Below are 26,959 nucleotides of genomic sequence, written 5' to 3'. Positions count from 1 at the left end.
CTAAAACTCTCATCAAAAACTGCCAATTCAATTGATCAAAAGCTTTTTCAGCATCTAGAAAGATTAGCGCCGCAGGGATCTGGTTGCTCCTTTCCAAAAACTCTAACACATCAACTATATGCCTCACATTATTTTTCATTTGCCTACCACTAATAAACCCCGTTTGGTCCCCATGAATCACCTGTTGCAGAACCCTCATCAGTCTATTAGCCAACACCTTAGCAAATATCTTGTAATCTGTATTTAAAAGCGATATCGGTCTATAATTTTTAACTTGAGTAGCATCTTGGTCTTCCTTCGGAATCAAGGAAATAAAAGCTGTTCTCCAAGACGGTGGCACCTTTCCCCCCCTCTGGATTGTCTGGAACAGTTCCTTTAACGGTTTCATCATCTCTAATTGTAAATTTTTATAATAAGCCGCAGACAAACCATCCGTACCTGGTGCTTTATCCATCTTCAATTCCTTAATTGCTGTAAAAATTTCTTCTTCTGTAATTAATTGATTAATCCCCTCTTTTTGTACTTGCGTAAGAACCGGGATGCTAGCATTCTCCAAATATATATCAATGTCTTTTTCATTAATCTTCTCCTTAGCATATAATTTAGAATAAAAATCCACAAAAGCATCCTTAATAAGGTCCTGTTGAAACACAACCCTTCCTTTATGCTCAATTTTGTCTATATTAGAAGCCCTTTGCTTTTTCCTCAATCTATAAGCTAACCATCTACCTGGTTTGTTGGCGTTGCAAAAGGTATTATGCCTGGCAAACCGCAAATTGGTTGCCACTTGGTCAGCCATTAATTTATCAAATTGTCCTCTTAACAGTTTAATAGCCTCCTTAATCTTCACATCCTCTGAATTCAAAATCAAAGCCTTTTCTTTTTCCTTTATTTCATTCTCCAGTTCTTTCCTCCTAGCTTCCACAGCACGTCTATGTTTATTATTCATATATATCAACACCCCTCTCATATAGGCCTTACTAGCATCCCAAACCATGTCCATAGAGGTGCCCTTATTCATATTAATTTCAAAAAAATCCTTCATCCGCTGTTTGCATTCTTCCACATTTCTCTGATTTCTAAACAAATTCTCATTTACGCGCCACGAGCGCCTATCTCTATTCTCCTTATCAATCTCTAGCCAAAGTGGGCTGTGATCAGAAATAGTTCTTGCACAAATCTTCACCTTCTTAGTCCTTAAAAAAAATCATTAGTCAACAAAATAAAATCAATCCTAGAAAAAGATTGATGTCTGTCAGAAAAAAAAGTATAGTCCTTTTCCTGCAAATGTCTCTCGCGCCAAATATCTCGCAGTTCCAAGTCATCCTTCATTTCAAAAAAGGATTTAGGCAGTCTAGCATGACTTGGGACGTGCTTAAAAGCTCCAGCCTTGTCCATCTGTACATCCAAAACACCATTCCAATCCCCCATAAAAATAAATGATTTATAATCCAACTGGGTAAGCTTTGTATGAAGTAAACTAAAAAAGTCAGCTTGTTGTTGATTAGGAGCATATAATCCAACTAAAAGCGTCTTTTTACCTTCTAGCAGCAGCTCTATCATAACGTATCTTCCATGCTTATCTGCTTCAATTAAGTCTGCTGTTAAGGCACTTTTAACATAAACAACCACTCCATTTTTCTTATTCATTGCAGAAGCAGCAAATTGCGTACCCAGCCTTGAGTTCGATAAATACTTTTGATCCACAACCCTAATATGCGTTTCTTGCAAACATATAACATCTATCTTGAATTGTTTTAAATATTGAAAAACTTTCTTCCTCTTCTGTGGTGAATTTAGTCCATTAACGTTCCAAGTTAAAAATTTAGTTGCCATGCATATCATCCCAAAGCTCTTGGAGCACTGCTTTGATAGGACTATCTTCTTTAGGCCGTGCTCCTCCCACTGCTTGGCTGTAAGTACGTTGTGGAAGTTCCATAGACTTCTGCTGATCTTGTTCTTTTGTTTTTTTTGATCGTTTTAAAGCAGCACGCGTCACCCTCTGCTCTCTAGGATCATCCAAAGAAGTTGTAGCTTGATCTCCTCCAGCACCGTTCTCCTCTGTCTGTCCATCTTCAGCCTTTTGATGTTCTCCTTCTCCAGATCCCTTTGCAGCTTCCAGAAGTGATAATGAGGTTGCTTTTAAAACGTTATTGTAAAAATCACGCGCCTGCATCACAGTAACCAGACGGTACCTTTTACCTTCATGCATCACCATCAACCCAACTGGAATCTCCCATCTGAACCTTATATCTCGTTGCTTGAGCTCTTGCACAAGAAATGTAAAATCCTTCCTCCTCCTTAAAATCTTTGGAGGGATTTCTTTTAGAACCAAAACTTCTTGATCAGCAATCACCACTTTAGAATCATAGGCAGCTTGTATAACTTCATCTCTAATTTCCCTCTTTGCAAAATAAACCACCACATCTCTAGGCAGCTTTCTCTGTCTAGCAATCCATGAATTCACACGAAACACTTTATCCATGCCTCCCTTTATTTCAGATGCTGGCTGATTCAATACCACTTCCAGAGCCTCAGAAATCAGCTGCTTTAAATCTTCCTTAATATTCTCTTTTAAGCCTCTGATTCTAACAGCAAACTGCATCTGGTAATATTGAGCAAGACTCAATTCTCTGTCCATTTTGTCTCTTAAATCTTCATTCTCCAATACTTTTGCTTCTAATATAGCATTCTTTTGAGTCAAATCTTCCACTTTTTCATCCAGATCTTCCACACATTCAGCCACTTTATGCACTGAAGACAAAATGTCTACCTTCATCACACTGAACTTCTGTTCCATCCTCTCTTCCATTCTCTCCTCCAATTTCTCCAATTTCTCCTCCATCTGTGCAAATTTATCACCCATTGATTCCAAAATTAACCGGGCATGTTTTTCAAGAGCATCTTGTAAATGCTTCGGTGTCAATACATCAGGAGGGTGCAACGCCTGCAATGATGATTGTTGCACCGGAGAAGTTCCACCACTCCGAAGAGTTTTTGGGGGAGGTTTAGCCGCCATCTTTTACTTTCACTTGTGACGCACTTTCACTTTAAGTTTAAAAAGTCCATCAAGCTCGAGAGTAAAATATAATAATCCTCTTCACCTTTTCCTCTTGTACCGCTCTGCCTGCTCCTTTTATTCCATAGTCCTTCCTTCAGGCAGGGGTGGTCGCAAACGCCTGGCTCTGCTCCAAGAAATCCGGAGCAGAGACGCTGACCAGCTGGGAGCGACCCAGGCTACGGGGGAGTTCAATCCTTCAGCCGCCCAAGCTACAAGCTCAGGCGGCCCCGGAGAACTCGACCCCTACCTGGGGCCTCACCCCCTCCTCTTCTCCCGAGGAGGGGGCTTCAAATTCACCCGAACAGCTGATCGGCGCTGTTTCGGGTGAAAATACTCAGCTGAGCCGCGGGCAGCCCGGGAAGGCTGTCTCCGGTGCCGCGCAGCCACCGGAAGTCTCTTTTTCTTTTTTTTGTTCGTCAGAAAAGTTCATTTCTAACTGTACATTTTCCCTGCTTTCTGCACCTGTGGAGATACCACTTATCTGGTAACCATAGTGAATCCCATATGACCAGTTATGTTATGGTTTCAGACTGTTTAGTGTGCATGTCTAGAAAAAGTTCTCACAGTTATTCTTTATTGTCTTTGCTTTGCTGTTACTGTCTGTTACGTTAGGATGTAGTCAGCTAGCTCTCTCTTTATAATATATATTTAGTTTTTATATTTTTGTAATTAAAAGGTATTTAGTAAGATTATGCGTCGTGTTTTATTTCCTTCCTTCATGCACATCATGCATCCTCTGAAGCACGGTCCTTCGCCCTCTACTAAGGTGATTTATACCTTGACATTTGGTATTGAGGATGGTTTGATTTATGTTTTTAGAGATGCATGTTTCTGCGGCTGTTATCAGTTAGTTGTGCTAGCGAGGCAGCGGTGATTAACTGCTGAAACATGTCAGGAAGGAAGCCACGGATGAAAAGGGAGGCTAGGAGCCTGTTTGTGGGGCATCTCCCTTCAACTTTACAAACTCCGATCGCTTCAGCCACACGCCTTGGAGAAGACGCACCTGCTCCTGTCGACGATGCAAGGTCAGTCACTCCTTTTTCTACTTTTCCAAGCTTCCTGGCAGCTGCTCTTGAAAATGTTCACGCTCCAGGGGCTCACGATGAATTTCAAAGGCTTGGAGCGAAACCTAAAGTTAAGCCAAAGAAAATTCCTTCTGTTCCTTCAAGCCCCAAGCAAACTATGCGAGATAGGGCTATGCTAGGCTACTGTGAACAAATTGGGGTTTTTGAAAAGCGTTTGCAGCAGGCAAAGGAATATGTATCAATGGTTCAGCAATATGAGAGGAGCTATGAGCAGGAATTGACCATATTGCCACACCCACAAGAAGAAGCCATATTGCCTCCTTCTTCCCCAAAGTCAAAGTCACACCCATCATTGAGTGCCATGCCAGACGAATGGGAACCGGAGGCTCCTATGTCACATGATTATGGACTGTCCCAAAGGACATACAGAGCCACAGTGATGCCTGAAGCAAATGTTATAGCACCATCTACTGGTGAAGCTGAATTAAGACATGAATTGGAGCTCTCACTCTCACAATTGTCCATGCAGGAGGAATCTTTGCTCAGAGATGCAAGGTTTCTGCCGTTATCTGAGGCTCCAGCCCCTGATGGTGCTAGGATTCCTGTTACTATTGCTTCTCCTGTTAATATTGCTTCTATGCAAGTCCCTCTACCTGACAGAGCACAGCCATATTTAGCCCACACGCAATTGCCACTGGGTTCTCATATGCGAAGGCCAGTGTCATCTGCAGGTTATGCTAATGCACCAGCCCCAGCGCCAGCGCCTCCTGCTGGCCAGGGTGGAATAGCAGCTCAAAGACAGTCACAGCCAGCACCAATACTACTGGCAGCTTCAATGCAACTGCCGCATGTCCAGGCACAGGCACAAACACCACTGAGGCCCCCTGCAGGTTATGGTCAGATTGCACAACCTGCACAGCCAGTACCTCAATTGTATATTCCTCATCAAACACCTTCTATTGTACCACTGGCTGGTGACTCAAAATTAAAGAAGTCAGGACAGAATTACAGGGCATGGGTCAGTGAGGTTGGACTTTTGCTACGCAGAGAAGGTACTCACATGATGGTGTTTAATCCTCCTGCCCAGCCATGGACTCCTGACATATGGGACTTGGATAATAGAGCATGCACAACATTATTGATGTCAATGGACACTGAATTGCAGCTCACGTTTTCACAAGATGCAACTGCCCAACAAATTTGGACTCAGTTAGAGACATGTTATCGGCCTACATCAATTGAGTCTACATGTTTACTTTTGTCTGAGTTCCATGGTTCCAGATTAAAACCTGGAGAACATATTGGAGCACATTTGACTAGAATGAAAGGTATTAGAAAAGAACTGGGTGAAAAAGGCTATCCTATTGATGATTTCCAAGTGATCAGCATTATCATCAATTCTTTGAATCATGAGTGGAAAGATGCTATTTCCAAGATCAATCAAGTGCCTATTGCTCAATGCACAGTGGATCATGTATGCAGAATTTTAACCGAAGAAGAGGCACTTATGCAAGCTGCGCCACATATAAGGGAACCACCTGCATCAAGAGCTCCAGCGAGGCGTACCTTCCGTGGAAGGACCTATCCAAGGATGCCAAGATGCTACATCTGCAATTGTGTGGGACATGCCACCCGGGATTGTGCCCAACGAGTTTCAGCACCCATCACATACCAGCCCAGAGGAACAGATTCCAGAGGAGGCAGAGGTAGAGGTCGTGGTCGTGGTTCCAGGCGTGATCCACAAGCTCCACTTGTCACATTGGTTGTGACCAACAATCCACAGTCTCAACCAGAGTACGACAGACGACTCCTTTGGACTTTGGACAGTGGAGCAGCATTACATGTTACCTACAGAAAAGAGCTTTACACAGAGATGCACAAGCCTGAACCTGAACTTCGTGAACTTTACTCTTTTTCAAATCATCCTGTTCAGGTCATGGGAAAAGGAACTGTTTATATTGAAGAGCTCGGTGTTCTCATTCCTGATGTTTACTACATTCCGTCTGCCAGTAGTAATTTGCTTAGTCAGAATCATTTGTCTAGATTTTCTCGTTGTCAGGTCCATCATCTTGAAAAAGCAAGTTATATAGTTAAAGATGGAGATATTGTTGCTGAAACCATGGTGATTGGTGGTGTTTATTACATAAAACCAAAGCAAGAGCAGGCAAGTATACACGTTCAAAAAAGCACAGGCCCAGAGAGAGACGTCCCAGAGAGAGATCCTTTTGCTACTCCAAAGGTTCCTAAAGATAATAAAAATACAAAAAAGACACAGGTTGCTCACAGCAAGCCTGAGGTTCCTAATAAAAATGCTAATGTTGATAATTCACTAACAGGTAAACCTTTGCATTCCAGGTGTATCCATAAGTGGCATAGAAGATTGGGTCATGCCAGTTTCCGTTTTCTGAAGAAGATGTTAGAGTTCGCAAGAGGTTTGGATCTCAAGGGGTGTAAGGTGTTCTTGGACTGTGCTGTCTGCAAGAAAGCCAAATCCAAAGCAGCAGCAATTCCAAAACACGCTACACATCTGTCAACACGCATTTTTGATTTGGTACACACTGACATAGTGGGTCCTTTTGCACCAACACTTGGTGGTAAAAGATATTTCTTGACAATCGTTGATAATTATTCTAGATATGGATATGTATATCCTATGAAAGAAAAATCTGAGACCTATCAGATCTTTAAAGACTTTGCTAGTCTTGTCTATACCCAATTCGAGGTCAACATTGCCAGAATCCAGAGTGATCATGGTGCTGAATTCATGTCTCAGCGTTTCCAGGACTGGATGCGTGAGAATGGGATAGTACATCAGACATCTGCTCCTTACACTCCAGCTGAGAATGGAGTGGCAGAACGCAGAAATGGGGTTTTGCAAACCATGATGCGTTGCCTTCTTGAAGATGCCAACCTTGGTTTTCCATACTGGGGTGAAGCTATCAAATATGCTAACCATATCATCAACCGTACTTGGAGTAGTGTGATAAATCAGACCCCTTATTTCATGTTGTATGGACACAAGCCTGATCTCTCACATCTCCATATTTTTGGTTCATACGCTATGGTCAATATTCCCTTAGCCCAAAGAAAGAAAGGGGGTCCTGCAGCAAAAAGGATGAGATTTGTGGGTATTGAGGATAATTCAAAATGGAGCAAATACATTGACTCTCATCATGTTATTGTGGTTTCACAATCTGCTACTTTTGAGGAAGATGCTGACTGGTCCAGGATTCATTCTAACGATCCTGGAGTTTATTTTCCTAGAGATGATGTTGCTGATGCCACGCAACCTGATGATCAAGATTCACAGGATAATGTTCCTTCCATGAGTTCTTCTCAACCTACTGTTCCGTCTTCGCAAGCCGCTGATGCTGGCACTGGCGACGATGATGAAGACGAGGATGACACGGAAGAAAAATGGATGTTTGTTCCGAGACGTTTCAAGAGGTCCACAAAGGGAATCCCTCCAAAACGTTATTCGTGGCAAGTAACAAAAACACCTGTACCTTTGATTTGTAATGTTACACTTCCACCTGAGAAGTTCACACAAATCAAACATCTTCCTGAATCAGAGCAAGATAAATGGTTTGAGGCAATGCAGGTTGAAATGGACAGTCTAAAGAAACTTCAAGTGTTTATGCCTGCAAGCCCTCCAGTAAACAAGAAAGTTATTGGTACTCGATGGGTCTACAGGATTAAGAAGAAGCCAAATGGTGAGTCGTTGTACAAGGCCAGACTTGTAGCCCAGGGTTTCGCTCAACGTTATCCTGAGGACTATACAAATACATACTCACCCACAGTGCGGACTGAGAGTGTGAAAATCGCCTTAGCCATTGCAAACTATCCTTGGCCTAGAAGTTTTCCAGTTCGACGTTGAAACGGCTTATCTACACGCTGATCTTGATGAAGAAATTTATGTCAAAGGTCCTCCAGGTTTTCGACGGCAAGAAGGGGATACCTGGTTTCTACACAAAAGTCTTTATGGTCTGAAACAGTCTGGTTTAATGTGGTACTTATGTCTTTCTGAGAAACTAAATTCAATGGGCTTTATTAAGTCCGAAACAGATGAATGCGTGTTTACTAAAAGATCCGGTAATAGGTATGAGATAATCCTTGTTTATGTCAATGATATTGTTTGTATTGGTCCAAATAAGCAGATGAGTGAGTTTTTTGCTAAAGCTTTACAAAAGTTTTTCACATTGAAGTCTTTAGGATGTATTAACACTTATTTAGGTGTTCAAGTTGTCAAAACTCAGAAGGGGTTTAGTCTCACACAAGAAGATAAGATTGAACAACTGTTACATCACTGCAACATGGAGGACGCTAAGCCTGTGAGTATACCCATGCAAACCGATTTTCACAATTTGGCACATGAACCAAGTCCTGAGTTCGAAGATCAAACACTATATCGCTCGGTCATTGGGTCACTGCTGTATATTAGTAGTTGGACTAGATCTGACATTGCACTTAGTGTTAATCTCCTATCACGACATGTAGGTAAGGCAAAACAGTTTCATTGGACATGTGTTAAAAAGTTATTGAGGTATCTAAAACATACCAAAGACATGAAGTTATTGTTAGAACCCACACATACTGACTATGCAGAGTTATGTTGTTATGCAGATTCAGATTGGGCGAGTGATAAGAAGTCATGGAAAAGTACTTCAGGTTACATGATGTTCTTAAATGGATGTCCTGTTTACTGGCATGTGCGTAAACAGAATTTTGTTTCTTGTTCCTCTACAGAAGCTGAGTATGCTTGTGTGTCTGATGCATGCAATTCTTTAACCTGGTTTGATGCTTTAGTCACAGATATCTGGACACCTCCAATTCGACCGATCACTGTGATGGAAGATAATGAATCTGTGGTTTATATTTCTGAAACACGTTTTACAGGTTCAAGGTCCAGACACATTGACATCCGATATCAGAACATAAGGCAACTGGTTAAACAAGGTTTTGTGACATTACAGTATGTGCCTACACGTGATCAAATTGCTGATATGCTGAACAAACCACTTCCTACAGCCCAGCATGAGTATCTGCGTGAGAAGATGTGCCTTACTTGAGTCTTCACTTTGCTGACGAAAGAAGGGGAATGTCACTGCACGTTTCTTTTTTTTTGTTCGTCAGAAAAGTTCATTTCTAACTGTACATTTTCCCTGCTTTGTGCACCTGTGGAGATACCACTTATCTGGTAACCATAGTGAATCCTGTATGACCAGTTATGTTATGGTTTCAGACTGTTTAGTGTGCATGTCTAGAAAAAGTTCTCACAGTTATTCTTTATTGTCTTTGCTTTGCTGTTACTGTCTGTTACGTTAGGATGTAGTCAGCTAGCTCTCTCTTTATAATATATATTTAGTTTTTATATTTTTGTAATTAAAAGGTATTTAGTAAGATTATGCGTCGTATTTTATTTTCTTCCTTCATGCACATCATGCATCCTCTGAAGCACGGTCCTTCGCCCTCTACTAAGGTGATTTATACCTTGACAGAGATGTCATGTCCAAAAGAAACTTGGATAAAATATGTATTACCTAGATCTGAAATAATTTTCAAAATGATACTTTGGGAAAGCTCATCTTGAGTAAGCTAAGTCAGACATGCACAACCAGGAATGAATGATAACACTTTAATACTCAGAAAACTAGTAACTCTGAATTACCAGGGCAGGGGTCTTCAAACTTGGCCCTTTTATGACTTATGAACTTCAACTCCCAGAATTCCTCAGCCAGGCATGCTGGCTGAGGAATTCTGGGAGTTGAAGCCCACAAGTCATAAAAGGGCCAAGTTTGAAGACCCCTGTACCAGGGAATGGAACTTTAATGGAACAGAATACTTCCCTATAGTGTAAATCTTTCTGATGATTTAAGCAAGGAACTGTTAAGATCATTAGCAGAAAACTTAGCAGAAAAATTAGCAGTGGGCTAATGCCTCCTTAAGTAACACCAGCTGCCTGCAATTAGTGCAGGTTCGAGTCCCACCAGGCTCAAGGTTGACTCAGCCTTCCATCCTTCCGAGGTAGGTAAAATGAGGACCCAGATTGTTGGGGGCAATAAGCTGACTTTGTAATAATGCCGCTTGGGGTGTGTGTGAAAGCCCTAATAAGCAGGCATATACATAGACTATGCTAAGCTTGTAAGCCGCCCTGAGTCTTCGGAGAAGGGCGGGATATAAATGTAATAAAAATAAATAATAAATAAATAAATAAATAAAATTCATGATGAAATTTCCCTTGAGGCATGCTAACATGATTTGAATAATGCAACTAAAGAGACTTCTTTGAACAAGATAAAAGGCAGAAATATAGTCTTCCAATACTGTAAGGTAAGAGACATGTTAAAGAAGAATGATGAGTTAAGAGCTAAGATCAATACCACAATGAGAAAAGTAACAAATATCCTAAAAGAAAGCCTCTACAATAAGGTACAAAGAAATATATTTATATTTACAAACCTTTTCTTTTAAAAATATTGAGATAATTCTGAATCTGAAAAGGGGAAAAAATGCTGGATAAATGTACATTAAGTCAATATATCTGCAACAAAGATATTTATAAGTCCTGGTAAGTCTTACCATGAAAAAGTTTATTTAGCAAATTAACTGATGAGAAATATATGTGAGAAGGACAGTTTTAATCTGACAAGTGCTATAAACCATAATAATGTACGTAATATTTAAAAACAGAATGTGTATCTGAACTATATGCAAATTATATAAATATATGGCATCTTATTGTGTGTGGGGGCAAAACTGTTCTTAAAAATAGACTTTGTACTGTTACAAAAGACTACCAAGTAATGTTATTTGGAAAGCACAATAAAGCAATTTGCTGGACTTAATGCAACTAAAGGTAAATAGAATAGCAAGATGCAATGCACAATGTGCAAAATGGCATAAATGATTTGTTCCATAGAGATGAGTCAGTTATTTAAAAAATTAAAGGATGAGGGTTTAGCAATTGGATTAAATGTTTGCTCTTGCACAACATAAAGGAAATCAAACTGTGATTGTTATTTAAAAGAAGAAAAGAATAGTTTTCTGGGCTTGAATTCAAACAAGGTATCCAGCTATTTAAACTTATTTTTTAGTACGTTCATAGTCCCAGCCAATCAAAACAAAATGCAAAAAAACAAACAAACCAGGCTTTATAAAGTTGAAGTACTGTCATTCAAAATATACTTGTATCTATCTTTTAACTATTAAGAGTAAAAAATTTGAGCAAGTCAAACTGAACTTCCTGTTAGAAACTTCCAACAGAAAAATTAAGAGTTTTAGGTCTGAGGTTATCATAACTGGGAATTTTAAAAAATACAAGCATCAAAGATTTACAAAATTATATACCTAAAGAAAAAAATCCATCTTGGATAGCTCTATCAAACTCTGGGATTAATATTGACTATTTTGGGGAAGCCAAGTCAAAAGTTAATCTTATGACGACATGGCAACCAATACAGACAGACAGACAGACAGACAGACAGATAGATAGATGGCTTTTTTGTCATAGAACACACCGTGGAGTTCCAGCACCTTTTTTTGATGGATTTTCCAGAGTTGCATTCTTTTCCTATTGTTTCCCTTCCTATCCTTGTTTGTTTTTGAAAATGCCCTGCTTGCAGTATGGTGTGAGTGGGGTCCCCTCCAGCGCTGTCTGCATCCTCTAGGAGCCATGAGATCCTGGAGCACCACAGCCAGAGCGTGGCTTGATTGGCTGTCTCGGACCATGTGGTGTGGTAGCCAATGGTGGCAGTGGGAGACACATAAACATGGAGGCCATCTTTCCTGAGAAGGTGAGTGGGCCTTTTGCCTTACCTTACAGAAGATGGGGTGTGTGGTTAAAAAGAGGCGAAGTGAGAGGAAAGAAAGGCAGCTGGCATGGAAGCTTGCCCGACAGTGAAACTGCTGTTTCAGCTCCTTGGGTAGTTCAAAGGCTGGGATGTCTATGAAAATCTCTTTTTAGTCTTTTATACTTTATATTCAAACTGCATAGGGGAAGAATAAGAATAAAGCCAATGTCTTGTGATTTGGAGGTATTATTATTATTAATAATATACTTAATTATGTATTGGTCAGATGTAAAGATAGACCTACAATATGAGGTTTAATCAGATCTATTTATTAAATTGGGTTTAACTTACAGGTAAATTAGAAGTAATCTGTTCACTGTTTCAACTTTGTTTCAAGTCAATATCGATATTAAACTCCAAATGTAAATTTTTTTCACCTTGTTTGACAACTTCTTAAAAATAATTCAATCTTTTACAAGCGACCAAATATTGTTTTATTCCACATAGAAAGCTGACATTTCCACTCATTAAACTAAATGGGTATGCCAGTGGTAAATGTCCCAAAAGATTAATAAAATGCCTTCTTGTAATTTAAAGCCACACAGTGCATGGTAACATTAATAGTATTAACTTACCTTGAACAAAATTCTAGTCTTTTAAATACACTAAAAATTGAAGGGCTAAACCTTGTAGGGTAGGCTGTATGACATGTGTGAGTTCCGGCACCTTCCCCCCCCCAAAAAGCACTAGATAGATAGATAGATAGATAGATAGATAGATAGATAGATAGATGATAGATAGATAGATATAGAGAGTATTATGTATTGCATTCATTGAAGCATAGACCAGACCGATGTAATACAACTGCTCTTTATTGTTGAATACACAGAAGTGCTCTGTCACACTGACAGCTATTTATACATTGCTGCCATTAGGCGGCAACCAATCAGTTTAAAGGATACTCAATTACCAATCAGTTTAAAGGATACTCAATTAAAGGATGCTCAATTGCAGGCTGCAGTTTCCCTCCAAAACAGTTGGAGACTCTTTCAAATATGAAACACAACTGTTCATAACAACCATTAACTTTTAAAACCAATACATAACACCCCTTCCCCCTGGACAAAATTATACCTAGTGTAAGCTATGTACATAATCACTTAAATAGGCCAGTGGTTTGCATATCCTTTTGGAGCACTGCAACAATACTTGGGACTCCCAACCAACCAGCTGTCCTGCTGTGCCAGGTAGACCAGGGTCCTTTAGTCCGATCACTTCTGGTAGACCGGTACCTCTATGTTCGTTTGTACCGGGTAGACTGGTGCCATCATGTCCATTCTTGCTGGGTAGACTAGTGCTGCTGTACTCGCTCACGACACTGGCTGGCAGACTTGCTACACAGTCCATTGGTGACCCCAGTTCTTCAGGAACAGTCTCAGTAGTCTTGGGTGACTCAGGCATGGCAAGATCACCAGGCAACCCAACAATCCTTTCACTGTCAGAGCCAAGGCTCTGTCTAGCCTGCTGCCGCCGCAATTGGTCTATGTGGCATCGGACCACATGACCATTGTCTAGGGCCACTTTGTAAGACAATGGCCATGACACCTGCCCGTAGTTTCTTGCCCACACATTCTCACCAAGCTGTAAATTTCTTGGAGACTTGGGTTGTGATGTCTCTGCAGCTGACCTGTCAGGATGGAGATGGTCCAGCTTGATTGTTAGCCGACGACCCCATCTCAACTCAGCTGGGCTGCAGCCCATTGTGGTGCAAGGTGTTGTGTGCTGGCATAATAGGAAATCTGCTAAGCAATGATGCCAGTCACCTGTTGTTAATCTCCTCAGTGCCTCTTTAGTCATTCTTACCATTTGTTCAGATTGTCCATTGGAAGCAGGATGGAAAAAAGCTGAAGTAATGTGCCTGATCATATTGGTCCTCAGGAAGGATTGGAACTCTGCTGCTGTGAATTGTGCCCCATTGTCACACAAAATAACATCTGGCAGGCCATGTGTGGCAAAGATTCTGCACAGTTCCTGGATGGTCCTGGCAGCAGTCATAGATTGGACAGGTGCTGCCTCTAGCCAGTTTGAGTAGCTGTCCACAACAATGAGGAACACCTGTCCTTGAAAGGGGCCTGCAAAGTCTATGTGGACACAAGACCATGGAGCTTGCATGGTCTCCCAGCGATGCTTCAGCACTTGAGGCATTTCAGGTCAGGTCTCCTGGCAGACCTGGCAGCTCCTCACTTGAGCCTCTATGTCCTTGACCAGGCCAGGCCACCACAAGTAGCTCCTTGCAAGTGCCTCCCTCATAACAATGCCTGGATGTCATGCAGAGATTCTAAAACCCTGGTTCTTAATGTGGGTGGGACTATCACCCTACTTCCCCACAGCACGCAGCCTTCATGAGCTGACAGCTCATCTTTTCTGCTAGTAGAGCTATGAAATTCTGGACCTAGTCTGCTTTCAGGCCACACAACTGAATGTTCTGTCAGTGGCAGTTTCATCAGCCACATCTTCTGCATGAAGTGGTGTCTCAAGGAGATCCTGGATTGCCAGGATGTGAGCTGCAGGTGCTGGGTCTGGGTCTGTGTGAGGCAAAGGCAGTCAGCTGAGTGCATCAGCTTGGCCCATTTCCTTGCCTGGCTTATGGACTAACCTGTATGAATAGGCAGCCATAACAATTGACCATCACATCATCCTTGGTGATAGGATCTGCGGGGTCTGCTTGTCTGCTATGAAGAGACCTAACAGAGGCTTATTATCTGTAAAAATGGTGAAGGGACACCCATATAAGAAATCATGGAATTTTTTAATTCCAGCTACAATAGTGAGAGCTTCTTTATCTATCTGAGCATAGTTTTTCTCTGCTGGTGATAATGTTCTGGAATAGTAAGCAATGGGTGCTTGGAAACCATCTGCCATAAGGTGATGCATCACATGCTAAACTTACGGGCAGTTTTTCATTAAGGTGAGCTAGTACAGAGCTCAATGGCAGCAGTGACTTGACTGCTTTAAAAGCTTTTCCATGGGTATTTTTCCAGACCCACAGTGCTTTTTTGTCCAGGAGATGATGGAGCAGTTCTTCCAAAGCTCAGTGTTGATCCTGGTGCTTCTGCTGAGCCCAGAAGAAGCTCCAATCAGCTGGAATGTTGCAGCATCTCCAGGGCCTTGTGATTTACATTCAGATGCTTGGCAACTGATTCATATTTATGATGGTCACAGTGTCCCAGGGTCATGTGAAGTGACCAAAACCTGCTGCAACCACCCAGCAGACGGGGGTAATAAAAACCAAACATACCCCTCCCTGCTGCCAATCCTCAACAGAAATGCTCACAACAATGTAAACCTCGGACAGGAGGAAGAGCACCGCTGGACAGGCAGGTGTCTTGCTTTGCTGTGGCTTGGGAGGCACTTTTTTCAGTGCCATTGTAACTTTGAACAGTCACTAAGCGAACCCTTGTAAGTCGAGGACTACCTGTACTTCATCACTTTTTTCCTTTTTTTTTGGTCATCAAGTTTTTGACACCTTGCTAGGCGACTGGTGGTACTCGGATGTTGTTATATCCTAAAAGTGGTACAATGGGTGAAAAGGTTGAAAAGCCCTGTTCGTTTCATGACACTCTGGAATAACCCCAGGGCAACACTTAGCCCAAACTGCAGGCTTGACGGTTTGAGTTGCACTCGCTTTCTGCCTTGCCTGCAGATATGGCTAAAAGTTCTGAGAGAGAGGTTATGGACAGGGCAGACCCAGTGTCTAGTTTCATAGAACAAGGGGCCCCTTGTAGCCTGACTTTAAGTCTCAGCTTCTCTTTGAGAGGACGTCGGGCTCCTGTCCTTAAAATGCTTCTCCTCCCAGAGCAGTATCTGACCCTGTTCTGTCCCTGCAGTGGCGTAGCGTGGGGGGTGCAGGGGGGGCCGGCCGCACCGGGTGCAACATCTGGGGGGGGCGCGCTCGCACTCGGGAGGGATGGAAGACGCGCCAAAGTGCCCTCCGCGCGGCTGGAGTCCCGCGGGGGGGATCCGGGGCTGAGGCGCACTCGGGGAAGCAGCAACTCACAACCAGCTACTCTTGGGGGACGGAGGCACAAAGCCGGCCAGACAGGGCTCGGAGCCATCCCAGACCACAGCTGCACTTCCACCTTTCCCAGGGCGGCCCCCGCAGACGGAGCGCAGTGCAGGGCACCAGCATGCCCCACTGCCAGAGAAGCGCCCGCCGGTGCGGCCCCGACTCCCTCACCCCGCGGCAGGTGGCGGCGGCGTAGCGGGGCTTGTGAAAAGCAGGGCGGTCGGCGGCGGCTGCTCCCGGCGCCGGGCAAGGGCAAGCAGGGCAAGGTCGCTCCTGCTCAAAAGCCAGAGTTCAGCGGCTGGCGAGGCGCTCGCGCGGGGCTCTCCCGGGGCTGGCGGGCCGAACGGGGACCGGCCTCCCCCTCTCCACGCTAGAGCGGCCCCCGCGGTGGCGGCCCGGCGCACGTGGCTGAGGGGGCGGCGGTGGCAGGAGGGGGGTCAGAGGAGCGAGCCAAGCTCTCCCGGGGCAGCAGGTGCGGGCTGGTGCGGCTCCAGGCTCAGCCGCAGCTCCGGCCAAGGGCTGCCAAGCTCACGGGGCGTCGTGCCGGCCCCCTCCCTCACTCCCCGTGCCCGGATGCGCCCCCGGCGGAAGCCCCGGCCAGCCGCGGTGCATGCCTGAGCGAGACGGGCAGCTGCGCTGGCAGGTCCCGCTCTCTTCCAGGCATCAGAGGTAAGAAAGGGACGGCGGTGCCCCCAGCCGCCCCCCCCCGCCGGCTCCGAAGCGGAGGCTCCGCTGCGCCGCTCGCCTCCTGGCACGGCCTCAGGTCCCGGCGCTTCTGCCGCACGTGAGGGAGGGGATGCCGTACCTTCCCCCTTTTCCCGAGGGAGGCGTGGGTGGGGGGTGCGGCGGACGCCCAGGATGCGGGGCTCCCTGTGGCAGACTCGAGTGCTAAAATCCACGGGTTAGGGGGCGCAAATTACTTGCCTTGCCCCGGGTGCTGACAACCCACGCTACGCCACTGTGTCCCTGGGCCCATTTACCTCTCCATGGGATGTCCTCAGACTGAACTTCTCTCTGGTGACCTCTACAGACTCTGGTGATGTGCCCTTGCTTGCCACAAGCATGACACACTGCTGTGCAGAATCTGCACTCTGATCTCTTGTGTTGCCTGCTGCAGCTTGCACAGCTAGAGAACAGAACTCCCTTGTCAGTAGGCCAATGCTGTTTGATAGGTTCCTTTTGTAACTGGTCAATCTCATCACCCTCATATGAGTCTTCCAGTCTTTCCATTGTTTCTTGGTGCATGGCTGTCTGGTTGGGGGGTGTCTTTTGAGGTCATAGAGCCTTCATCACTCCACTGGTGGCCTCATCTGCCATGACCTCTTTTAGGGCATCTTGGAATATCAGCTTTTCCATTGCAAAAAGTCTCTGCTGCAAGTCTCTATTCCTCAGCCCACACACAAGTCTGTCTCTGAGTCAATCTTCCAGGTCAGGAAACTCATAAAGTCTTGATGCTTGTCAGAGTGCGGCTATGAATTCTGCTGCCAACTCCCCTGCCTGTTGCTCTCTCTATTCAAATGCATGCCGCCAAGCAATAACGGACAGCTTGGGCTCGAAATGTTCCTTCAGCCTTTGCTTTACATCAGCGAATGTGTTGTGACTCAGGGTCAGCCTGTGGGTCCGACAGCCGGCTCCGATGTATCGGAGGACTCAGATGTGGGGGAGGAGGGAAACGAACCGGCTGATGATGATTTGGAGACTTTGCAGAGTCCTCAGCCGGGAACCTCTGCTCAGCTGTGTGAGCCCGAGAGTGCGGAGGATGATGACCCACAGCTGGCCCTGTTCAAGGACGCCCGACGCAGGAGGCAGTCGAGCAGGGACAAACAAAGGAAGGCTATGGGACTCCTCGGGAGGAGGCACAGGGAGACCACGCCCTGAGCTCTCTATAAAAGGAGTGTTTGGGGAGGGGCTGGTTGCTGAAAGCAACTCTTTTGCTTGAAGATAAGCTCTTGTGTGTTTACTATTAAATCTTGGCAGAAGCCTTTTAGCCTTGGACGCTTTCCAGTCTCTTCTTTTGATTAGGGGTGCGAGAAGAGGGCTGGTTCAGAACAGAATGTCACTGATTCGAGGCTGACTGGGGTTATCAGGTTCTCTGTGATGTTTAAGGTTGCCTGCCCACACACACAGAGCAGGGTTGCTGCCTTCAGCTCATCTTTTCTCACCTGGTTGGCCCACAAGTAATTATCTACCCTGGAGATGTAGGAGCTCCATTGTTCAGGGTGAAAAAGATTGAATTCATTCAGCTTGCCCAGTTTGGCCATGGCTGATGCTCAACAAGGTCCTGGTCATAGCCTCCTGCTGCTAAGGAGCTGCTGGGTGAATCCTGGGGACGGATCCCTCAGGATGACTGTGCCTCCAGTGTGGCTTAGTGGCAGGCAGGGTGAGGACGTGGTCCCTACCAGGGCTCTTGTGCCTGGTCTGACACCCAAGTGACTTCTGGCTCAACTGCTTCAGCTCTTTCCTTTAGCAGCATCCCACCTTCATTGCCACTATTGTGTATTGCGTTCATTGAGGCATAGACCAGACCGATGTAATACAACTGCTTTTTATTGCTGAATACACTGAAGTGCTCTAACTGTCAGACAGACAACTATTTATACATTGCTGCCACTAGGTGGCGACCAATCATTTTAAAGGATATTTTCCCGCTCAATTGCAGACTGCAGTTTCCCTCCAAAACAGTTGGAGACTTTTTCAAATATAAAACACATCTGTTCATAGCAACCATTAACTTTTCAAACCAATACATAACAGAGAGACAGACAGACATAGATTGGCAGGCAGGCATGGAAAACTGAGGTACTGCCAAATTGATGATGTGGTGGGTGATGCACTTACCAGTTTAAGCATTGAGACTCTGTGCATGAAATAGATTTTTATTATTAGATTTTTATCCTGCCTTTATTACTTTAAAAGTAACTCAAGACTTTTAATGAACATACCTAGTATTCTTTCCTTCTCCTGTTTTCCCCACTACAATATCTCTGTGAGGTGAGTTAGGTCAGGGCTTTTCAACCAGTGGTATGGGTATCACCTATTGGCACCTGGCAGGTGGTACATGACCATCCTAGAAAAGTGGTAGTGGGGGAAGGAAATGAGCTGAACCAATGGCATCACCGCACAAGCCTGAGCGAGAGATGGCTGGAGCTGCAGGGCTGTCAGGGCTCAGTGGAAGTGCCAGGATCAGTGCTAGGCTCCAGCTGGAGCTCGACGCTGATCCTGGTGCTTCTGCTGAGCCCAGAAGAAGCGCCAATCAGCTGGAATGTTGCAGTATCTCCAGGGTCTTGTGATTTACATTCAGATGCTTGGCAACTGATTTATATTTATGATGGTCACAGTGTCCCAGGGTCATGTGAAATGACCAAAACCTGCTGCAACCACCCAGCAGATGGGGGTAATTAAAAAAAACACCCCCACCCCACCCTCGCTGCCAATCCTCAACAGAAATGCTCATAACAATGAAAACCTCAGACAGGAGGAAGAGTACTGCTGGGCGGGGCAGGCAGGTGTCTTACTTGGCTGTGGCTTGGGGGGCACTTTTTTCAGTGCCACTGTAACTTTGAACAGTCACTAAGAAAACTCTTGTAAGTTGAGGACTACCTGTACTTCATCACCTTTTTCCTTTTTTTTTTGGTCATCAAGTTTTTAACATCTTGCTTGGCGACTGGTGGTACTTGGATGTTGCCATATCCTAAAAGTGGTACAATTGGTGAAAAGGTTGAAAAGCCCTGAGTTAGGTTAAGAGAGACTGGCCCAAAGACACTCAGCTGGCTTTCATGCCTAAAGCAGGCCTAGAATTCATAATCTCCTGATTTCTAAACCAGCACCTTAACCATTACACTAAACTGGCTCTCATGCACAATTTAGCATATGGAGCTCCATACACTAAAGAGAAACATTGTATATATCATTCCTATCCATTTAGTTGTTTCCTCTACCATAGTAAATAAGAGAATCATCTACTTCCATCTCAGTTCTGCTACTGTTTTGTACATAAAACAGTCAAGACTGGAATAACCAGAGACCAATTCTTTGTGCATTGTCTATGCTAATTACCCATATAATAGTTTCCAGTAGTTTGGGGAAATTATTTGATTTTTGATATGCCAATATGTAAATGTTTGTCTCTCTCTTTCATCTCTCTCTTTCTCCCTGCTCACTTTCACTCTCATTGTCACTTTTAGTCTCGCTCTCACTGCTTTTGAGTGGACTGTGCTGGGTGCATACTCAACTGGAAATTGCCTACAGTTATTTTCCAACAGTGGGCTGTAAATCCCAATGAGTTCTGTAGAATTTCTCCAACAAAAATTAGCCACAAACTGCAGCATTATTTGCAGGCACAGTGGGTGGTAGGCTTGATGCCATAAATTGCTGTTTTATTCATTTTGAATTTGCTTTATGTTTACTTTAATAGCAGGGGTTGCTGTGAAGGCTGTAAGTTCATTGTTCAGCATCTTAAGCAGTTTGTTTTGTCTGTTTAAAAATTGAGCAACCTTTAATTGCTATGGAAGCTGCCACACAGCACCATGTTTTTCCTTCTGTCCTCCTATTATGAATTTTTCTTTTTGTCAGTCTTCCTGCTATATTCATTCCTCAACTCTGGACTCTGACCTCTCATCTAAGAAAACATTAAAGCTGTTAAATGTTCTTTCTCTCCTTCCCTTCTACCCCTGCTCTTGCACAACATGAGGAATTCACAAGAGCTTCAACTCGTGGATAATTATTTTCATTCTTCTCTGTGGCTTTAGTTGATTTGTTTTTATTATTATTTAGCGCTCATTAATTATTTAGCACTTTAGATTTTATTTACGTTTTCATCACCCTCATTGGTTATTATAACCAGGCCCCCTCCCTGGTTAGTTTCCATACGTGCCGAATGAAGATATTTCTTCCAAGCATTTGTTGTTATGAAGCTGAAGATAATATCTCCTATGTGCAATGTTCTAGTCTTGAGACTATGTAACAGCAAATACCTCTACTTTCAGTCCCAGTTATGATGCACTAGTTTAATTTTTGCCCTCTAACAAGCAAGTCTATTTTTTTCTTTTCCATTCTTTGGATAAACAGTTTTAGTGGTTACTTTCTTCCCTAATATGAGATAAAGATTCATTTATCAATCTTCTGATACATTTATCTACTCAGGTTCACTTTCCAACATAGGCAAAAGGTAGGGGACTGAATGATGGGAAAATTAAATTAAAAATGAATGGAACCACCTATTCTCTCTTGGATATAACTTTTCCTCTCTTTTTATGAATTTTTCCCCTTCCCCTTAATTTTCTCTCTGACATCTCTTTACCTTCTTGCAAGCAATGATTTGGGAAAGAATAGATAGCATCTATTAGAGGCTTGAGTTATTTTGCCAAGGTCCACATGAAATTGGGCTGAAATCTACATTAATTGTTGTGTCTTATTTATAGGTTCAAACTCAGTTACTTTATTGAGTAGGTTTGTAAGACACAATTGTACATTAATCTCATGAGAGTGACAAGTTAATCAGTGACTCAAAGTTAATTAAGATAATCATATTTTTCCATCTTTGTTTTGCTACATTTCAAAGATCACATCCCCTAGATGTACATTGTACAGTTCCTTATCATTTCAACATGGCTGTCAGATTATGGAGGCAGCAAGGTTGACTATATCAAGGTAAGATCAATAGGAATCAGAAGTAGTTAATGGCTTGAGGACTTTCTTAATGAATGAAAATATTACTTCTTTCATTGTTGAGGAACTCTGTACATTATATTTTTTTTCCAGTGCTTGAAGTTTCTTATCAGCTTTCTGCTATTTGATTTACTGTCCAGATATATTGCATCTGCAACTTGTGGTATATCTGTATACTATCTTTGTTCATGCTGGGGAAAGATACCCACAGAAGTTATCTTCTGGGTAGTAGACTTTTAGGAAGTTACTGTTTGTAGAAGAACTCACATGATTGATTCTTGCTCCATGAGAAGATAAATGAATAATCTTTCCTTATATGAAAAACCTAAGTACTTCATCTTGCAGCCTTTATTCACTGAAGTTAAAATTCTATTTATACCTGATTACTATCCAGACAATGTCATTGTAATGCATTTACTTGATTGTGAGAAGTTTTCCCATTTCTGTCTAAACATTTTAGCAATTGATAGGCATGCAGACTGCAGAACAACAGCAAGAAATATCAATATTTGATATGGATAAGCTTAACCAAATAACTTAACGGTTAGCTCATTTAGTATGAATTCTTGAAAGAAACCAAATGTGAATTACTTTATTTATTTTATTTTTATTTAATTAAATTTATATAAATTTATATATACTTGAGTAGTAGACTTCTCTTTTGGGAGGATAATTCCTTATATTTCTCTATAAAAAGGCAGAATTGTCATAGAACCCCTACCCTCATTCCACCTGCCCACTCCCTGGACATTAGATGGAGGACTTAGACATAGAATTAAAATGGAAGAAAGTAGCTAGAATGAATATAGTATCTGATGTAAAACTTTGCAGAAGGATCTTGGTTTGTTGTCAGTTTATTTTAAAGCTGGATCCAGAACAAATTGCACTTCCCATGTGCTAAAATATTGTTGGCTCTCAACAATGCATAATCTCTGTTCTATTAAGACCATTGTGACAAATGTTATTATTTAAATATAAAAATACCAATGAGGGAGAATATTTGTAGCTCAGGGTTTAAATGAGGGGGTCCTTGGTACTCTCTGAGCTTGCTTGTTTTCTTGCAAACGTTCTGGCAGACTGGCCAGACTGGCAGAACACATCCATGAACACCAACTGGCTGTCAAAAGGCATGATGAAAATTCTTTAATTTCACAACATATGAACACATTTAACCACAATTTTAATTGGAAAAATGTGACAATCCTAGACCAGGGCAAATCCAAAAATGTCAGGGAATTTCTACATGCTGGCACTCTGACAAATCAGCCATCAATAGACACATAGACATTAACAACATCTATAGACTATGTAAAAGAGACAATCAATTAGCCCCAAAAAAGAAAAAGACTCCAGCACCTCACCACCAGTAATCAGCACTGAAATCAGCATAGATTAACTCCAAGGTTAACTTCAGACCAACAATCAAGTAAGCAATACCCCAATCAAGAAACTGCCAAAGAGCCATTAGTAAACAGCCCAACCAAAGAATCCCTAAGACTGCCCCCACTCACCCAGACAGATAAGACATTGGAATATAAACTGACAGCTACTACTGTAGCACCAATGGTGTTACCTAGTTAGGCTAATTAAATGTTTGCAAGAAAGCAAGCAAGGTCAGAGAGCACCAAGGACCCCTCCAATGTAAAAATATGGAGTCATATTTGAATGACAATTATATGTATCTTTGCCTACTGTCTTATCTCAAAGAACTGGTAAATAAACAGCAAACATACAATCAATATCCAATGCTTTTTTTTAAGAGCAGAAACATGCATTTAACATAAGTAATGTTTACATTGGTGAATATATTTTTAGATATTTCTACTAAAGCAATACCAGTTAAGAACCACCTTTTTCGAAGTTGCCATCAGAAACCATCAGAGAATAAAGGATTGACAGCCAAGGAGCCATCCATTATAACTCCAGCCAGGATTCCCTTCCCACTGATTATCACCCCACTAGAGAGTCTTTTCACCCCACTCACAGTCTTTTCTACTTTGTTTGCAATCAGCTGCATGACTTGTTGGATACTGAAATTCAGAGCAGGCTTTTGGAGTCACTTTTTATCTCTCTTCTTACTCAGCCCTTTTTTTTGCTCCTTTTGTGAAATATCATTTACATTGTAAGCTAGAGAACCTAGATTGTTTATGATTGATCTCAGAGCCATTTGGATCAAAGAACAGAGGAAAGAATGCTTTCAATAAATGAAATGGAATATTGATATTAGAGTAAGAAGTCTGACTATATTAGAATGATGTGAATTTATGGCCATGAATGCCATGGATCAGTGACAGCAGGATAGGCCAGTTCAGTTGCCTTTATTACTTTGTATTAGTCTCTGGGCTTGTTCAAATATATATACCAAATATATATACCACAATTTTCTACAAAGAGCATATGTGTAGATATATAAACCTTTGCTCGTGATTCACTTTTATTTCTTTGCTTATACAGTGTGTTGAAAAAAATTGAAGAGAACTAATTCTAATTTCTGATGAATATTAGTTTTAATAATCAGGCAGTTTCCTTCGCAAGAGAGATCAGTTCATTGTACATCATGTTACATTTAGTTGTTTTTTCAGTGCAGCCTTTGCAAAGTATAATTTTTATTCAGGTCTGTATGCTCTTCTCATTTTCTTTTCCTCTCAGAATGAAATTCTAAAAACAAATCATATCTGGTAACAAGCTGAGATATTAGAAATTACTTGAAGGATACATTTTACACAGTTCAAGAGAACTGAATTTTCATCCATAGATATACTTCGTTATCTTTTCTCCGTACTGATAATCCACATGATTTTTACCTTAAAGGGTTAAAATTATTAGTGGATTTATGTATTTTTGCCATCTTTCCTCCACCATATTTGACTGGGCATAGAACCTATTTTTGAAAGCAGATTTAAACAAATTTGGTTTATGCTTCAACTTTAATCAGTGGTTTAATATCTTTTATGCTGAGAGGAGATGACAGAGTTTCATGTTGCAGATACTAAGGCTTCAAAGTGAAGATGCTGTTTTGGCCAGTAATTTAAACTTATTAAGAACATTAAAATGTAAGAGTTGACCTGCTAGATTAGACTGCATGTCAGAATCCATTTATATTTCATTTCTAACTATCTCTTCTGTGCAAAACCCAAATCTCACTCCCTCCCCCCTGGATTCTGCCATTCCCAAGGAGGAGAGGGAACAAGAATGGGTTTTTATTGCTTTAGAATCCCAAACCCCTGCCAAGAAATGGGAGAAAACTCTGGCCTACACCACAGGGGTGGTGGACAGCTCAGAGGACAGCTCGGAGGGTGAAACACTGGTAAGTGGATCCATTCTGCCCATCCTCAAGACAGTGACTATATTAGCCCCCTTCATGCCCGAAGCTGTCAAAGTGAAATCCTTAATAGACTCTGGCTGCACGTGCTGCCTCATTAACCCGATGCTAGTGGGGAACTTGGGCATTCCGGTGAGAAGTGTAAAGCAACCAATCTCCTTTGGCCAGTTAGATGGGTCCATAGCGGGGGGAGTACCAGCTACCCTAGCCACCTTACCAGTTCACCTGTCCCTGGGGACCCATGAGGAAGATACTGTATAACATTTATATTATATTTATATTTATATTTATATTTATATTTATATTTATATTTATATTTATATTTATATTTATATTTATATTTATATTTATATTTATATTTATATTTATATTTATATTTATATTTATATTTATATTTATATTTATATTTATATTTATAAAATTTTTATACCGCCCTTCTCCCGAAGGACTCAGGGCGGTGTACAGGGCAATAAACATTAAAAAACAAAGTACAAAAGTTAAAAACAATTAAATGATTTATGCCCGATATATACAATAGTTAAAACCATATTAAAACCCAACCCCTAACCCATCAGACCAGGCCGGCTTGCTCAAATAAATAGGTTTTTAGATCCCGGCGGAAGGAGCGAAGGTCGGGGGCAATCCGGAGCTCAACCGGCAAGCGGTTCCACAGGTCTGGCGTGCCCACAGAGAACGCCCTCCCCCTGGGGGCCACCAGTCGACATTCTCTAATTGCCAATGCAGCTCGCAGAGCAAAGGTGTAACATGGGAGTATCGGGAGACTCCCAACACAACTCGCGCGGCTGCATTCTGCACCAGTTGAAGCCTCCGAGTGGTCTTCAAGGGCAGCCCCATGTAGAGAGCGTTGCAGTAGTCCAAATGAGAGGTCACGAGTGCATGAGTGACTGTACGCAAGGCATCCCGGTTCAGATAGGGCCGCAACTGACGCACTAGGCGAACCTGGGCAAAGGTCCCCCTAGTCACAGCTCCTATATGATCTTCTAAAGAGAGCTGTGAATCTAGGAGGACCCCCAAGTTGCGTGCCCTATCTACGGGGGGCAATAACTCACCCCCCATAGCAAGAGATGGAGTAATCTGAATTTCCCGGAATGCCGGCACGAACAGCCACTCAGTCTTGTCAGGGTTGAGCTGAAGCCTGTTCCTCCCCATCCAGACCCGGACCGCCTCCAGGCAATGGGACATCACGTCGAGGGCATCACTGGGGTGGTTTGGGGTTGAAATGAAAAGCTCGGTATCATCAGCATACTGATGATACCCAACTCCAAAACCACAAATGATCTCACCCAGATGTTGAACAGGAGAGGCGAGAGGACCGATCCCTGGGGAACTCCACAAATGAGAGGCCTCAAGGTCGACCTCTGCCCCCCTGCCAACACCGACTGCGAATGTCCCAGAAGGTAGGAGGAGAACCACTGAAAAACTGTGCCTCCCACTTCCAACCCTCTGAGACGCCACAGCAGGATACCATGGTCGATGGTATCGAAAGCCGCTGAGAGGTCTAACAGGACTAGGACAGAGGAACAACCCCTGTCCCGAGCCCGCCAGAGATCATTCACCAGCGCGACCAATGCCGTCTCCGTGCTGTACATGGGCCTGAAACCCAATTGGTACGGGTCCAGATAATCAGCTTCTTCCAAGAACAAAGGGAGCTGATGCACCACCACGCTCTCAACAACCTTCGCAAGAAAGTGAAGGTTGGAGACCGGATGAAAGTTGTTTAATACTGCTGGGTCCAAGGCAGGCTTCTTGAGGAGGGGTCTCACCACCGCCTCCTTCAAGGCGGTGGGAAAACTACCCTCACTCAAGGAAGCAGTTATCACTGCCTGGAGCCAGCCTCGTGTCCCATCCCAGGCCGCATAAACCAGCCAGGAGGGACACGGGTCCAATAAACACGTGGTGGAGCTAAGCTTCCCCATGATCCTGTCCACGTCTTCAGGAGTCACAGGGTCGAACTCCTCCCAGATAACATCGACAAGATTGCCCGTGTCCTCATCGTCAGACTCTGCC

The sequence above is a fragment of the Vipera berus genome, assembly GCF_964194415.1.
Source record: "Vipera berus genome assembly, chromosome: 4".
Classification (NCBI taxonomy): domain Eukaryota; kingdom Metazoa; phylum Chordata; class Lepidosauria; order Squamata; family Viperidae; genus Vipera; species Vipera berus.
Note: the sequence above shows the minus strand (reverse complement) of the source record.